At 39.4% G+C, this 18,570-nt stretch overlaps 1 protein-coding gene across 3 annotated transcripts in view; it reads right to left on the minus strand.

Annotated features, from left to right (window-relative positions):
- The window catches only part of LOC106088399 (mucin-5AC), a 612,109-nt gene that overhangs the window by 421,393 nt on the left and 172,146 nt on the right, over positions 1-18,570 (minus strand). Inside the window, exon 1 of one of the 3 annotated variants that reach the window (XM_059368396.1) lies at positions 3,883-3,924. The exons of 1 other annotated variant lie outside the window; for it this stretch is intronic. The gene's annotated coding sequence lies outside the window, so the exon portion shown is untranslated. Of the gene's footprint in view, positions 1-2,105; positions 2,701-3,882; positions 3,925-18,570 lie in introns of those variants that run through there. One more of the 3 variants, XM_059368395.1, reaches the window with a different exon arrangement.

Raw genomic sequence — 18,570 nt, forward strand, 5'->3', positions numbered from 1 at the left:
GCATTCACACCCATAACAAATGCTGAAGAAAAAAAAACAACAAACAACCATTTGCTGTGTTTATGCTTCTTCTTCTCTTATTGAAAACTAATTCCTCATTTTCGTTGCGCTTCTTTTTGAAAAATTACTTTTAATATATATTCGTAGGTCTTTGGAAAAATATCTATCGATTTATCCCAATTTCATTAAAGTCTCAAAATCTCCTTTTTTAAACTCCATGGCCATTTGATAATTAAATATGCCTTGAGTGAAGCTCTTTCTCTCGCACGATTTATTTCTCTTACTCTCACCATTAATACTACCACCTATGGCTTCGCATTCACACCCATAACAAAAGCCGAAGAAAAAAAAAAACAACAAACAACCATTTGCTGTGTTTATGCTGCTTCTTCTCTTATTGAAAACTAATTCCTCATTTTCGTTGCGTTTCGTTTTGAAAAATTACTTTTCATATATATTCGTGGGTTCTTTGGAAAAATATTTTTCGATTTATCCCAATTGCATTAAAGTCTCAAAATCTCCTTTTTAAACTCCATGGTCATTTAATAATTAAATACGCCTTGAGTGATACTCTTTCTCTCACACCATTTGTTTCTCTTACTCTCACCACTAATACTATCACCTATGGCTTCGCATTCACACCCATAACAAAAGCCGAAGAAAAAAAAAAAACAACAAACAACCATTTGCAGTGTATATGCTTCTTCTTCTCTGATTGAAAACTAGTTCCTCATTTTCGTTGCATTTCTTTTTGAAAAATTACTTTTCATATATATTCGTGGGTTCTTTGGAAAAATATTTTTCGATTTATCCCAATTGCATTAAAGTCTCAAAATCTCCTTTTTAAACTCCATGGTCATTTAATAATTAAATACGCCTTGAGTGATACTCTTTCTCTCGCACCATTTGTTTCTCTTACTCTCACCACTAATACTACCCCATATGGCTTCGCATACACACCCATAACAAATGCTTAAGAAAAAAAAAAACAACATACAACCATTTGCTGTGTTTATGCTTCTTCTTCTCTTATTGAAAACTAATTCCTCATTTTCGTTGAGTTTCGTTTTGAAAAATTACTTTTCATATATATTCGTGGGTTCTTTGGAAAAATATTTTTCGATTTATCCCAATTTCATTAAAGTCCATTCACTCCTTTTTAAACTCCATGGTCACTTAATAATATCAATAAACCAATGAGGAAAAAAACTGTTTTGCCGAAGTTATGCAAATTTGGACTAAAATCAGTAGTCAGCCCAAAAATCAAGCAGTTGATTGAAAAGAAAACAAAATATACATGAACTGAAAGGATGTCATTTAGTTATTTAAAACAGATTTTTTGTTGCAATATCAAAAACTGTAACAATTTCTATAGCCCTGATTACTATATGCCATCTTTGTATGTTTTCCATAGAAAATTTAAGAAATTTGACTATAATTCCTCAAATTTTTTTCCTGTTAAGGCGTGATCATTAAAGTTTTACAATTTTTGTTTGTTTCTCTTTCGAGACGAGCTCAATGATCGGAGATGCAAATGGAAGAGGAAAGCCATAGATAGCAACACACACCAACCACTATGGGACGCGTTTCGTGGTTGGTGGTGTGTTGCTATCTTTAGCTTTCCTTTTCCATTTGCATCTCCAATCATTGAGATCGTCTCGAAAGAGAAACATACAAAAATTTTACCATAATTTCATCATATTCAATATAGTTTAAAAAATTTAGTTTTTGGTTATTAGTATAAACTTTTTTTTGATTTTTTTTTTATAAACCTAAATTTATATGGTTTATCTCTTAAAAATCTGTAAAAAAAGTTTAATATAAACAGTTGTATATAAACGTCGAAAGTTTCTGGTTTAATTTGCATTTATGGTTATTTTTTGTGTTAATTGGTGTAGAATAAAATATGGCTAATATTTAAAAAATGTGGTGAAAAAATGTTAAATTCATAAATGGTGGCACTTAAAAATTGTATGCTTTTTTTTTCTAAGAAAAATCAAGGGTGCCAACTAGTATGCATGACAAAGGTGTCCTTAGAGTTTTTGTGATTTTTTTTTATTATATTTTGTCAAAGTGATGCTATTGTCTATGTGGGGGTACGTTACGATTTTGGGATCCATGGCTGCCGTTGAGAATTTTTTTTTTCGTTTTTTTTTTTAGAATTTTTTTTTTCACTTTTTATTTGTAGATATATCGATGAGGAGTTTAGACGATGTGTTATGAAACAAAGCGTAGATTTTTTTTTTATAATGTTGTATTTATTTTGATACTTTTTTTCAAGTTCGCATTTTCTATATTTTTTGGCACACAATATGTAAAATTTTGCTAAGCAATTTGAATATATGAAGATTTGAGGTGCTCAAGAGCACTTTTATGATTATAAAGCTTCATAGGGATAGGATGTTTGGTTTTTGGGGAAAACTACATTTTGGATACATGTAATGGGAAGTTGAAATTGTTTTAAATTTTTCAGTTCTTTATGGCTGTTTTCACCAAAGTTTTCAAAGAAGTTGCTGCGGAATTGCTTATGGAAATTGATTTTTATACAAAATTAGTATCTTGTCTTTTCTTAGTTTTTGTCACTTGGAATTTTCCTTTCCTTTTGTTTGATGTTCAAAGAAAATCCTCTTTTGTGTGTTGAAGAAAATGTCACTTTTGTTATTTAGACGTTTTTGTTTCCGTTTTTTGCCTCAAAAATATGACTTATTTATTGGCTTGGATTTTTTCAAAGAAATCTTTTTGGTTTATGATATACCAAAGCTTAAAATAAATCAAAATATCTTAAATCATTCACCATAGGGTTTAAAGACTTTTCCTCATGTTCTTAGTTTGAACTTATCTTCCGCTTCCTTTCATTCTTAATTAAAATTGGGGAGTTTCTGTTTCCTTTACATTTAAGTTTTTTTTTCATCTGATTTACAATTTCTGATGCCAACCTTATTTTTCTCTGTTTTAAAAGCTTTGAGCCTACTTTAATAGATTTATCTAAAAATCACATGTTGGCAGAGTTATGGCTTTCGATTTTTTTCAAAAAAATTTTCAACACCATTTTGTATATTTTTTTTTCAAAAATGTTAACTTTGTCACATATGTATGCAGTATCTTCCCTCTATGCCCTCATGTTTTGTTTCTTTTTCCATATTTTTGCTCATTATTCTCATAAAAGATATTTTTTTTTTTTTTATTTTTTACAAAATCTTATATTCTTCTCTTTAGGCTATAGTGTGTGAGTATGGGTTGAGTACGAGAGGGGGGTGTCTGATTTTTCTTCTTTTTGTTTCCAATTTAGAATTTTGTTCCCTTTATGACGTTTTACGTTGAAATGTTAACAAAACAATGGCTGCGTACACTGGGCTCACACACAGTTAAGCATCTTCCACATCCTGGATGAAGAGGACACACTCTCAGCATATATGCCAACAACAAGAACAACGACAACGAAAAAGGGGTTTCAAGCATGGTTTTCACTCATTAAAATAGAACATTCAGCCTGGGTTTTGGTTGTTGGGCTATTTTCGCTCTTGTTTTATTAGGGGCTGTGATATTTTACAAAAAAAAAAAAAGTAAAACCCAAAAACTGGGGATCGTCTTCAGCATAAGGTTAAATGATTTAAACAGAAGCATGTCAATGTTTTGCCAATGGCATTAAAATATCACCAAACACAAACTAAGCTAAGCACACTTCTAAATTTTTTATATAATTTTTTTGGCCCCCAAAACCTTTTGGAAAAAATAACACTTTTAATTAAAAAAAATATCTGTAATACTTTTAGTTTTGCTTGAGTTTTAACTTTTTTGTTATTTATATTTTATTAAAAAAAATGTATGTTTGATTATTTTGTTAAATTTTATGTTTTATCCTGCCTAAGTTATGTTCTTTACATTTACAATGGCGGCGGATAACTTAACTGTTACGTGTTAAACTATCAACTGAATTAGTGTTGACCAAGTCCTCATTTACCAAAGGATGCTGCTGTGATGCTGGCTGATGTTGGTTTGCTGTCACCAGCTCTGCTGCAGCCTCTGCCAACGCAGCCCACTCGGTGAGTAAATGAGAGCAATGTAAAAAGTAAATACTTATTCGTTGGTTTAGGGTGTGTTCGTGTGTATGTTGTTATTGTTGTTGTTGTTGCTGTTGCTTGTCATCTGACAACTATTACTCAAGCTTTGTTGTAGTATGGCAATGTAATGATGATGATGATGATAATGACGATGCTGCTGCTACACATTTACATAGACATTGTGCTTATGTTTGTTGTTGCTTTGCAATTTGTTGCTCTTGTTAATCTTTGAAGCAAGCAGCATCATCGTCATGTTCATGGTCGTTACAAAGTGCAGTTTGCAAGCTTTACCAAACAAACACGACAGCGGTGTCGGTAAATCACAAAGAGAGAGAGAGAGAGAGCCATAGAGCATATATGGCAGAGAGTGAGTGGTAGAGAAATGAATCGAAAGAGAAGGCATTTAGCTTAGCATCTTTAACCGCCAATGTATGTCGCTCACTACTACAAAGTAAATGGCGAAGCAACATGTTGTAATACAAAGTACAAACAAATGCATGAGGCCTACCAGAATGCACCGAATCCCACTCGAATGCAACCAGTTATTCAAACGAGAGCAGTTGGGGTAGTAAGCAATAACTATACCCACCACCATAGGATGGGGGTATACTAATCTAGTCATTCCGTTTGTAACAACTCGAAATATTCGACTAAGGCCCGTCTGTCTGCCGAATCAGTTTAAAAATGCAATAGTACTCAAAATCAGACAAATATTTATATGGGAGCTAAGGGGTGAATTTTGAAAGTTTCTCAAAAAAAAAAAATACATAAAATTCAGAAAAATTTATAAAATCTTTTTTTGAATCGATAGTACGCCCATAACTTTCTATATAAAAATGAATTTGTGTTTGTTTTTTTGCTCCGCATAGACTCAAAAACGGCTCAACCGATTACCTTGAAATGTTCACAGATTATGTAGGTTAGTCTAGAAGGAAACATAGGCTATATAATTTTTTGATATTGGGAGGGGGGACGGACACTTCCCCTTACCCCAGAAGTACTACCGAAAAATAAAAGTGGACCGATCGGGACAATATGGGATTCAAATGAAAGGTATTCAAGAGTAGAGTACAAATTTCACAATAAAAGTTGGGTCCAAGTACCTGGGGTCCGCCCCAGCCCCCAAACCCCTTAAAATAGTTCTATTTGACGATCATGACAATATGGGACACAAATGAAAGGCATTCGGGAGTAGATTACGTAAATAAGGTCAGCAAGTAGGAATAGGCTTTATAATTTATTGAAAACGGAAGGGGGCGCCCCTCCACCATTACCCCAAAATCACCATCCTAAATTAAAAGTGGACCGATAAGGACAATATGGGTATCAAATGAAAAGTATGCGGGAGTAGATAACTCATCTGGCATACAAATTCATGTAAAAGTATAGGGGGTCACCCCACCCCCACAAAAACGCCCAAAATGGGCACATTAACCAATCACGGATATAGGGGACTCGGTTTGTTTGTTCCGTATAGACTGAAAAATGGCAGAACCGATTTTTTCGAAATTTTCGCATGTTGTGTAGGTTGATCTGAAAGGAAACAAAGGCTATACAATTTTTCGGTATCGGAAGGGGGATGGAACCTCCCCCTTATGCCAAAAACACAACCCAAAATCAAAAGTGAACCGATCGGGAGCTATATCAGCACAGTTGTTGGAATTCATAACAGAACACTATCTGCAAAATTTTAGCCAAATCGGACAAAAGTTGGGGCTTTCAGGGGCTCAAGAAAGGTATAAAAAGTGTTATATGGGCTTTTACGGGAGGCCACCGTAGCGCCGAGGTTAGCATATCCGCCTATTACTCTGAATGCCTGGGTTCGAATCCTGACGAATCCATCAGAAAAAATTTTCAGCGGTGACTTTCCCCTCCTAATGCTGGCGACATTTGTGAGGTTCTATGCCATGTAAAACTTCTCTACAAAGAGGGCTCGCACTGCGGCACCCTGTTCGGACTATACTCTATACTAGATATACTCCAGGAAATTCTACGTTCAACAGCGAAGGGGGCTACCAAATGTGGTGGAGGTATAAATCTGCGCACTGATTTGCCCACTGTGACACCTGTCTCCTTGGTTGGAATGAATGTTCCATTTACAGAAAGCGCAAAAGCCTGTGTGTTTGCTGGAGAGAAAATTTAACTTCAAATCCAACATTGTGGAAAGAGCAAGAAAGGCAACTCTTGTCCTATACACCTGCAAGTGAGCCATTGGCAAAGGCTGGAGTCTTAGACCGCGTATCATGCATTTGGTATATACTGCAATTGTCAGGCCTATAATGCTATATGGTGTTGTGGTCTGGTGGACGGCGCTTCAAAAATCCACCAACAGCTCAATACTTAGCAGGATCCAAAGGATGGCTTCTTTGTCCATCACAGCCGCACTGAGGACGACACCATCTGATGCACTGAATTTAATGCTACATCCAATACCTCTGGACATTGTGGCTACCCAAATTACGGGGACCACTGCCATGAGGTAAAGCGAGCTTTCTCATTGGTCAAGTGGCGGCTACGGACACTGTGATATCAGAATTGTCCATTTTGGAGTGAAGATCAGCCAGAACCTTAGCAAGGACTACTAATGCATCCAGAAAAAGCCACAGTTTGGTGCGGCTTATGGGCTGGTGGAATCATTGGACCGTACTTCTTCAAAGATGATGGGAAACGTAACGTAACTGTCAATGGTGAGTGCTACTATGAGATGATATCCAACTTTTTTTTTTCGCCCACAATGCAGGAGCTTGACTTGCATGACATGTGATTTCAACAAAACGTTGCCACATGCCACACAGCGAGTTCGGTGAACATTTTGTATCACGTTCGGGAACGGTCATTTGGCCGCCTAGATTGTGCGATTTAAAGCCTTTAGGCTATTTTTTGTGGGCCCACGTTAAAGCTCATATCTATACAGACAAGCCCACTTCAATTGAAGCCGTCACGGCAAAGGCACGGTATGAAATTATCTTAAAAAATTAAATTATATGGACGGTACTATCGAGCGTAGATTCTTGCAATTAAGGAAGTGGTGGAATGGCTAAGATTTAAAGTCATTGCGACGATTGGCATAAATATCTTCTCAGACAGCCAGACTGACATTAAATCCCTGGAGAACGTATTTCTGAACACAAAAACCGTCCTCGACTGACGCAGATCTCTCAACGAATTGGCTGAACAGTTCAAAATTCACCTGTACTGGGTGCCGGGCCATAGAGAGCCATTAAATCCCTGGAAAACGTATTTCTGAACACAAAAACCGAACTCGACTGTCGCAGACCACTCAACGAGATGGCTGAACAGTTCCGAATTCACCTGTTCTGGATGCCGGTCCACAGTGATATCCCAGGGAATTGTAAAGCGGACGAGCTTGCGAGACTAGGAACTATCCTACACATTTCAGGAATACTGGAATCTGTGGGTATAGCTTTGCGACATATAGGCTAAGTTTGCAGGAACAGGCCCAAAGTACAACGAATGATAGATGGTCACAAAGAGGAGGCTGTGAGCATTCCAAAACTATGTGGCCTAGACTTAAAGAGGTCTACTGCTTTGCTATCATTGGATAGAACAGACGTCTCAGTCATTGTGTCCGTCGTGACAAATCACTGTCAAATCGAAAAACATGCTGACTGACTGAAGGTTGCCAGCAATGACTTTTCTAGAAGCTGTGAGGACATCGAATAAGAAGAAGAGACCATAGCACTAGCAGTCAGAAGGGCTTTCACTTTAGGTTCTCATTTCTTTGATTTAATTTAGAGGATGTCAACATTTGCGAGTTATTGGGTTTTTTAAAGCAATCTGGCTGCTGTATCCAAGTCTGGACCGATCTGGGCCAAAATGCATAAAGTTGTCGAAGAGCATAACGAAACTCACTGCCCAAATTTCGGCGAAATCGGATAGTAAATGCGAATTTTATGAGCCCAAGACTTTAAATCGAGAGACTGATCTATATGGCAGCTATATCTTAATCTAGACCGATCTGGCGCAAATAGAAGAAGGGTGTCGAAGGGCCTAACACAACTCACTGACCCAAATTTCGGCGAAATCGAACAATAAATGCGCCTTTTATGGGTTGAAAACCCTAAATCGAGAGATCGGTCTATATGACAGCTATATCCAAATCGGAACCGATCTGTGCCATATTGCAGAAATATGTCGATGGGCCTAACTTAACACACTGTCCCAAATTTCGGAAACATCGGACAATGAATGCGCCTTTTATGGGCTCAAAACCTTAAATCGAGAGATCGGTCTATATGACAGCTATATCTTAATCTGGACCGATCTGGGGCAAATAGAAGAAGGATGTCGAAGGGCCTAACACAACTCACTGTTCCAAATTTCGGCGAAATCTGACAATAAATGCGCCTTTTATGGGCTCAAAACCTTAAATCGACAGATCGGTCTATATAGCATCATACCCAAATCTGAACCGATCTGGTCCAAATTGCGGAAAGATGTCGAAAAACGGTGGTACACGCAAACCGGAAAGACCAAAAGCCCGTTGGAAAGATCAAGTGGTGACTGACACCTCGAAACTTGGTGTCAGAGATTTTAGAATGAGCGCAGTAGATCGAGGCGCTTGAAACGCTATTCCACGTTCGGCTAGTAGAACAAATATTCTGTCATAGCCAATTTAACATAAACACTATCGATTTTAATACGGGTTTCATGCATTTTTCTGAATTTTATGTGTTTTTTTAACTTTTCTATAGCTCCTAAAAGTGACCCTTTAGCTGCCATATAAGCCGATCTTGGATCTCGATTTGGTTGAAATTTTGCATTAAGTGTTTTGTTCTGACTTCTAATAACTGTGGCGAGTGTGGTCGAAATCGGTTCATAACCTGATTAGCTCCCCTATAAACCGATCTCCCGTTTATACTTCTTGAGCCTCTAGATGACGAAATTCTTATACGATTTGGCTGAAATTTTGAACAACGACTTCTCCTATGACCTTCAACATACAGGCCGAATATGGTCAGAGTCGGCCCATAACCTAATATAGCTCCCATATAAACCCATGTCCCGGTTATATTTCTTCAAACCCTATAGGGCGCAATTCTTATCCGATTTGGGTGACTTTTTGTACAATGACTTCTACTTCAATGGTATGCTAAAGCCAAACCAATTATGAATCGAATCGGTCCATAACCTGAAGCTCCAATAGCATAGCATTTCTTATTTATTATACTTTGCGTGCCTTTCAAAAGACACCTGGCAAACAATTTGGCAAATGCGATGCATGGTGGAGGGTATTTCAGATACGGCCCAGCCGAACTTTGAACGCTTTTTCTGTTTTTTTTTTTTTGTGTTCTTGATACTCTTTTGTGCGAGTTTCTCCCAGCCTTAGGTAATAGTGAGAGTGCAACATCATGATGTTTTGTGGCCCTCCTCGTTGAGAGTCTGCGGTTTTGTTTTGACTTTGTTATGATTACAACAGTCACGTGTTGAATGTGGCAGTGCTGAGTGAAAGCTTCAGCGAATGCCGAATAAAATGCGAACACCCACACAAAGCCTGGGCTGGGCCAATGACCATATACACACACTTACACTCTCATTTGTAAATAATAATAATACAATTTCTTGCTCTCTTTCGCTCTCTGTCTCGGTGAGTGGTTTTTCAAGGCTTTAGGTGGTTTGAGTCAAGGCAAAGCTCTATTTCAATGCACTGTGGCCACTCAAAAGCTCATGTGCAAATATCACAGTCGAAGTATGATATGAGTCAACTAAAATAAACACTCCTTTGGGTCTATGCTTGTCCCACTAAGGTGTGTTAAATATGATGCGTGTGTGTGTGTGGGTGTGTGTGTCTGTGCACGCAATAGTATGTGTGTACGAGAGTAGCTAACTGTTTGTAGCACATTTTTTGGGGCGTATGCTTTCCAATGCAATTTGTTTTTGTCATTTCAATGCTTCAGTGTGGTGGTGTGCGTAGATTTCCATGTATTGCTTGTGTTTGTGTGCAGGGTGTCAGAGTATCATATTTTGGCATTCTATGCAATTTGAGCTTCTGACAGTTACGTTCAAATCTGCACTATTTCTATGAGATTTTCTTTATAAATAGCATTCGTTGGTCGCAGCACAGGCAGTACTTAGTTTGCTTTGTTGGTAATTTCGCCTTTTGTTGCTGTTGTTGTGGTTGTTGTTTATGTTTGCTTCTGCATCATTTACTACATTCACATTTTGTATTATGATACAAATTAGTTTGCTCATATTGTACATGTGTGTGTGTGTGTGCAAATGTGTGTGTGCAAATGTGTGTGTGCAAATGTGTGTGTGCAAATGTGTGTGTGCGTGCTTGTTTGAGTGCCCTTCCTTGTTGTTTTCATGGCATGCATGGGCTTAACCAAGCGATTTGTTGCTGATTTGATTGCCCCTACATACTAGAACTCATCCTTAATGGAAATTTGAATAATCTATAAAAATGGCAGCCTAATGTTTGCATATGTAATGTCACAATCAACAGTTGAATTTGCTATGAATCTACATTTAGAACGGTTTTTGGTGACAACTCAAAACCAAAGGAGAGTTATTTGAATTTGTTTACCACAGCAAACGCTAATTTCATCTGTTCGTTCCTTGAAATATTGGGAACCCATTAAATACATAGTCTTGATTGCGGTGGGATTTTTAATCGAGCTAGTAGCGTCTGTCCGTCTGACGAAATCCTAATAGCCTTCGAACGATAACCGCTTGTAATTTTCCTCAGACTGTTCTTCTAAATGAAAGCCATCGTAGCGCAGAGTCTATAGCCATGCTACAGCATCTTCCCATTTGACACTGAACGCCGCGATGGTTAGCCCCTCGATAATAGCCTCAAGAACAAGAAAGCATTTGGCCCTGATGGCCAAGCCGAAGAGTGTACAACAGCTGCCTGCGACATGGCATATTCCCTGGCTCTTGGAAGAAGCAAAAGCTGGTTTTAATAAGGAAAGGAGGACCGAACTTCACCATCGTCCTTCAGAGCACTGTGCATGCTGAGCACGGTTGGCAAACTACTTGAGCGCCTCATTAAGCCAAAATTTGATGAAAGCATCAGAGCCGCGGGAGGTCTCTCCAAAAGACAGTACGAATTTTCGAACCGGGAAGTCGACATTGGGTGTTCTAAAACAAGTGGTAGACACAGTGCAAGCGGCGCAGAATGTCATCAACAATGCCTTTAAAAACCTGAAGTGGGTAGATGTGATTCAAGCCCTAGAGACGGTCTTCCATGTACCTGGGTACTTGGTGAGAATATTAAAGAACTACCTTAAAGATCGGGTACTTATCGACCATACCATCCAAGACACAGAAAGAATGCAAGTGACCTCAGGAGCCGCCCAGGGCTGCATATTGGGGCCAGACTGAAATGCAAACCAACGACTAATTGTTAAAATAGACATGGCTGACGATACCTACCTAGTGGGTTAACCAGACGATATTGCAGCAGTGATAAAGGTGAGAACCATGAAAGAGACCCAACGCAAACTCCGCCAAACTGTGATCCGTACAAAGAGCTGGCTGGCCTCATATGGACTATAACTGGCCATGCATAAAACAGAGCTGATGCTGCTGACAAGACGACACATTTCTCTGGAAACAGGGATGCGCATAGACAACATTACTATTGTCACAAAGATGTCCGTGAAATATCAAGGGATGACACTGGATTCTAAGTAAGGTTGAGATAGGTTGAAAAGAGGGATAGGTTGAACAGAGGGGCGGATATTAATCCTGTCTGGCATCGTGTCCCAACTTAAGTACCGATGTATCTTAGCCACGAAAGCCGGACATTGACATGGAAAGTACTCCAACGTCCCATCATCTTCCCCACATGCCAACGGGACATATAGGACTACGAGCTCACTCAAGCAAAGTCGGTGCGACAAGTGGTAGCATGTGTAGGCTACCACTTGCCGCACCGACTTTGCTTAAGTGAGCTCATAGTCCTATGTCCTGACTGGTATCGTGTCTCCACTTAAGTACCGATGTCTGCCAACGGGTAACATAGGACTACGAACTCAATTAAGCAAAGTCGGTGCGGCAAGCGGTAGCCTACTCATACGTAGTCCTATGTGTCCCGTTATGATACCAAATCGTGTATACAACGACGAAAGCAGCCGAATTAACCTCGCGGCTAAGCAGTCTTACGGCCAATACAGCTGGACCTCTTCCAAACAAAATAATGATACTAATGAAGACGATTATTATTTTTTTACTGTATTTCTCTGAAATATGGGCGCCGACCCTAGGAACTCTCACGAGAGCAAGGAGAATATCAGCTGTGCAGAGAACAGCAGCTCTACGTGTCGCATGAGCCTATCGCCTAGGAAGCCTAGGAAAAGGGGTCCTTGTAATTGCAGGCAATTGAACGATACAGGATCTTTGGAGCCGGAGACAAGCGCTTGGATCGTACTTACCTCGCACAAGGTATAGAAGAGTCCATCCAAAGATGGCAGCAGACATGGTAAAACGAGACACGGAGCAGGTGGACAAACACAAAATGCAAATTTTGCCCATGAACATTCCACTAAGGAACAGGGGCCAACTTCCAACCTATCAATGAGTGCGCCTTTTATGGGCCCAAAACCTTAAATCGAGAGATCGGTCTAAATGGTAGCTAAATTCAAATCTGAACCGATCAGGGCCAAATTAAAGAAAGATGGCGAAGGGCCTAAAACAACTCACTGTCCCAAATTTCAGCAAAATTGGATAATAAATGTGGCTTTTATGGACCCAAAACCTTAACTCAAGAGATCGGTCTATATGGCAGCTATATCCAAATCTATACCGATCTATGCCATATTGCACGAGTATGTCAAGGGGCTTAACCTTACTCACTGTCCCAAATTTCGGCGACATCGGGCAATAAATGCGCCTTTTATGGTCCCAAAACTTTAAATCGAGAGATCGATCTATATGGCAGCTATATCCAGATCTAGACCGATCTGGGCCAAATTGACGAAGGATATCGAAGGGCCTAACACAACTCAATGACTCAAATTTCAGCATTATCGGATAATAAATGTGGCTGTTATGGGTCCACAACCTTAAATCGAGAGATCGGTCTATATGGCAGCTATATCCAAATTTGGATCGATCTGGGTCAAATTGAAGAGGAATATCGAAAGGCCTATTATAAATCACTGTCCTAAATTTCGGCGAAATCGGACAATAAATGTGGCTTTTATGGGCCTAACAACCTAAATCGGAGGATCGGTCTATATGGCAGCTATATCCAAATCTGGACCGATCTGAGCCAAATTGACAAAGGATGTCGAAGGGCCTAACACAACTCACTGTCCCAAATTTTAGCAAAACCGGATAATAAATGTGGCTTTTATGGGTATAAGACCCTAAATCGGAGAATCGGTCTATATGACAGCTCTATATTCAAATCTGAACCGATCTGGGCCTAATTGAAGAAGAACGTCGAACAGCATAACACAACTCAATGTCCCAAATTTTGGCAAAATCGGACAATAAATGCGCCTTTTATGGGTTCAAGACCTTAAATCGACAGATCGGTCTATATGGCCGCTATATCTAAATCTGGACCGATCTGGGCCTAATTAACGAAGGATGTCGAAGGGCCTAACACAACTCACTGTTCTAAATTTCAGCAAAATCGGATAATAAATGTGACTTTTATGGGCCTAAGACCCTAAATCGGCAGATCGGTCTATATGGGGGCTATATCAATATATAGTCCGATATAGCCCATCTTTGAACTTAACTTGCTTATGGACAAAAAAAGAGTCTGTGCAATGTTTCAGCTCAATATCTCTATTTTTGAAGACTGTAGCGTGATTTCAACAGACAGACACAGGGTAAAAATCTAAGACAATTTGGACATGTCCGTCCTTTTACCCTGTGCCGCTGTTTAAGAGGTGTCACTCTACGGCACTCCGTTCGGACTCGGCTATAAAAAGGAGGTCCCATATCATTGAGCTTAAACTTGCCCCTGTCACATAATGGAATGTTCATAGGTAGGTTACCCAAAACCTACCAAATATATATTTAGACCAATCACGACAATATGGGACTCAAATGAAAGGTATTTAGGATAAGAAAAATTATCTGATATCGACTTGATGGACCAAGTGTTAGGGGGACCACCCCCAAAACACCCCTACATATGATATATTTCCCGACCATAGCAATATGGGGCTGAAATGAAAGGTATTTGCAAGTAGAATACGAATCTGATATCCAAATGTGGGACCAAGTTTCTGGGGGTCCACCCCTTCCCTAAAACACCCCCCAAACAGGACTTATTTACTGACCATGGCAATATGGGGCTTAAATGAAAGGTATTTGAGTGTAGAATTCGAATCTGATAACCAAATATGTTACTAAGTGTTTGGGGGCCGCCCCTACCCAAAAACACCCCCCAAAAGGGACAAATTTATGACCATAGCACTATATGGGGCTCAAATGAAAGGTCTTTGGGAGTAAAGCACGAATTTGATATCAATATTCGGGAAAAGTGTCTATGGGGCCACCTCACCCCCACAACACCACCCAAATAGTAAGTATTTTCTGACTAGTACAATATAAGGCTCAAATTAGAGGGTTTTTAGAGTAGAACACGAATCCGATATATATTTTCAATGCCAACTCACTGAGTGGCCGCCCTATCTCCCAAAAACACCTCGCAAGCCGGTCATGTTTGCGATCATGAAAATGTGGGGCTCAAATTAAGGGTATTTGAGAGTAGACCACGAATCTGATATCAACATTAGGGACTAACTCCCTAAGGGACGTGCCACCCTCATAAAAACCCCGCAAATGGGACGTATTTGCTTACCATGACAATTTGGCTATTAAAGGGAGTGGAGCACGATATTGATAGTTTTTAGGGCCCATACCCCAAAACGGACATATTTGCTGATTTTTGCAATAAGGAGTTTAAATGAGATTACAAAACGAATTTGATATCTAATTTTGAGGTCAATGGCAATATGGGGTTCAAATAAATGATATATGGATATATGAGAATAGAACACGTTGCAGATATATTTTCCGGCGTTAGTGTTCGGGGGACCACCCCACTTTCCAAAATACCCCCTAAATCGAACATATTTACCGACCATGTCAATGTGGAGCTTAAATGATAGGTATTGGGAGGTAGAACAAAAATTGATAACCACTTTCGGGACCAATTTTCGGGGGTCTACCCCTTTCCCAAAATACCCCACAAGCAGCAATTTTTTACTAACCATCGCAATATGTGGCTCAACTAAAGGTATTTGGGAGTAGAATACGAATTTGATATCCAAACGTAGGACCATGTATTTAGAGCATCACCCCTTCCCCAAAACACCTCCAACAAAGGGTAAAAATTTTTCGACCATGCCAATATGGGGCTCAAATGACAGATATTCGAGATTTGAAAACGAATTTAATAACCTATTTTGGGGCCATGTGTTTGGGGGATGACTCATCCTGTAAACTCCTCCTCAAAACCAATGCCAATATGGGGTTAAAATAAATGGTATTTGGAAAAAGAGCACGATGCTGATATTTTCCAGGGCCAAGTGTCTGTGGGACTACATCCGCCCCGAAAATACCCCTAAATCAGATATGAGAATATCGGGCTGAAATTAAGTATTTTAAGAATGGAGTACACCTTACATTCAAACTTAAATTCGTAGAATTCGTCATATGGGATTCACAGCACGGTATTCCATTAAAAGCTCTTTAATTGTCGAAAATAAATATTCCAAGGAAAATTTTGTTCCATATAAAGTATAAGAAGGCACAGCAGAGCGGGCCCGGTTCATCTAGTATACTTAGAAATACAAAATAAATACCTGATATGTGTTCTGCAAAAAAATAAAACTTACCTAAAAAAGAAGAAAGAGTAAGAAAATTAAAAAAATAATTAAAAAAACAAGTAGTTTAGATTGTTTAATACATAAAAAAATTCAAAATAAATATCTCTTAAAAATTCTGTACAAAAACTAAAACTTAAAAAAAAGGAATAAGGAAATAAAATAAAACAAATAAAAAAATTTCGCCAACGTAAGCTAATTGCAACATAGACTTATAGTACGTTTACACAGGCCACTTAATCTGGATTTATGGTCATTTTGAGATTTAACTGCCTAATCCTGTGTTTTTTTGCAAGTTTTACCATACAAAAATAAATCCCATTTTTGCAGGATTTTTTTAGAAATCCCAAACAAACCCGCTTTCTTGGTTGGATAATCGATAAAAGTATCAAAATTTGCAAGTCTTTTCAAGAATTCTGTATTGTTGTGTGTGATATGCATGTAAACTTGTATATGGCACTTGAATCCCCAAAAACGCAATGTAAACGGGCAGGATTTGTTGGTTCGGCTGACCATAATAGGGCCCAGCAGGCGAAGATCCGCGCGATCACGGAATGTGTGAAGTGGTGGTTTGGTGTTAACGCGGACATCGAGTGTGAACATCTATGCGGACAGTAAACAGGCCATCACGGCAATAGGGGTGTAGATATTAATACGCCCCATGTTACTATGGATAAACAGGACCGTAAGGTTACGAACCGTTTTGAAGTGTTAGATAGGAATTAAATCCTTCTCTGAGAATGGCACGATCCGCATTGTTTGGTTGCTGGGCCATAACAGAGTGAGAGAGAATGAAGGAGCAGACGATTTACCAGTGAATGTCAGAGGACTACCGCCAACAAACTTTGTTAACCTGAGGCCTTTCGAGGCCAATCCGTGTTAAGGGGATGAGCGACGAACGCCCATGTTACAATGTGGGTCGCATCCTCTATGCAGCCTAACAATGGATGTCGGAAATCATAACAAAACATTTCGTGCAAACCAAGTATGGCCTGAATCGGCACATATCTTGATATTGCTTCAATAACATAGAAATTCTGATACATTATTCTGTTTCTTTTTTTTTTTTCCTTGCCCACAAAAAAAAACCGGACAACGTTAGGTTAGGTTAGGTTTAAGTGGCAGTCTGCCATCAGACTCACTTAGACGTTTTCGTCCATTGTGATACCATAGGAACAGAAGAAGGAAGATGCCTTCTAGTTCCTACCGTTGATCCATCCAGATCGCTTTAAAAGGCCCAATAACTTGCGAATGTTCCTTTTCGCTAAATCAGACAGGTTCTCAAGGAAATGAGAACCTAAAGTGGGACTCCTTTTAACCGCTAGTGCGGGACACAAACACAGAAGGTGTTTTATAGTCTCTTCTTCTGCGATGTCCTCGCAGCTTCTGCAAAACTCGTTGCTGGCAACCTTCGGTCAGTCAGAATGGCTTCCGATTAGATAGTGACCTGTCATGACTGAGACGTCTGATCTAGCCAATGACAGCAAAGCAGTAGACCTCTTCAAGTCTAGATTAGGCCGGTTTTTTTTGTTCAGAAATTCGTTCTCCAGGGATTTAATGGCTGCCTGGCAGTGTGAGGAGATTTTTATGCCAATCGTCGTAATGACATTATATCTTAGCCAATCCACCACTTCCTTTGTTGCAAGGATCTCCGCTTGATGCACACTGCAGTGATCGGGTAACGTTTTCGATATGACCAGTTTTAGATCTTTAGAGTGCACCCCAAAGCTTACCTGGTCGTTTGGTTTGGAATGATCCGTATGGAAGTCTAGTCGTTTGGTTTGGATGGATCCGTATAGAAGTCTATGTAACTTCTGTTACCAGGGATATCGTAGATCCAATCGGTTCTATTAGGAATAGTAGTACAGTACGCGGCTCAGGTAGGGTGTAATCCACACTGCCTGGAACATCGGATATTCTATCAGTGTCCATAGCCGCCATATGACCAATGAGAAAGCTCCCTTAACCTCACGGCAGTGGTCGCAGCAATTTGGGTAGCCATAATGTCCAGAGACATAAGATGTAGCATTAAATTCAGTGCATCAAATGGTGTCGTTCTCAGTGCGGCTGGGATGCATAAACAAGCCATCCTTTGGATTCGGTTGAGTATTGACCAGTAGGTGGACTTTTGAAACGCCGTCCACCAAACTACAACATCATATGGCATTATAGGGCAGACAACTGCGGTATATTCCCAATGCATGACACGCGGTCTAAACCCCAACTTTTGCCAATGGCTCTCTTGCAGGTGTTAGGACAAGAGTAGCCTTTCTTGCCCTATCCAAAATATTGGATTTTAAGTTCAATTTCCTGTCCAGCAAAACACCCAGGTATTTTGCGCTTTCTGTAAATGGAACAGCACTCTAAGAGATATATTTTTAATGGCTATATTCCAAAGTAGAGGAGACAGTACTACTCCTTGAGGTATTCCTCTGCTGACCCATCTTTTTAGATCCACTGATCCCAAGCCTTCGGTAATGCATCTTTTAGTAGTAAGTTATGAATAAACTTTCATATGGTAGAGTTAATGCCTGGAAACTCCAACTCCTTCATAATTGACGTCGGTTAAACATTATTGAAAGCACCTTTAATGTCAAGAAATGTCATCTTTATATATTCCTTGACAGCGAGAGCAGCCTCTATGTAACCGACTAGGTCGTGAAGGGCTGTTTCAGTGGATTTGCCTTTGCTAT

The sequence above is a fragment of the Stomoxys calcitrans genome, chromosome 5, assembly GCF_963082655.1.
Source record: "Stomoxys calcitrans chromosome 5, idStoCalc2.1, whole genome shotgun sequence".
NCBI lineage: Eukaryota > Metazoa > Arthropoda > Insecta > Diptera > Muscidae > Stomoxys > Stomoxys calcitrans.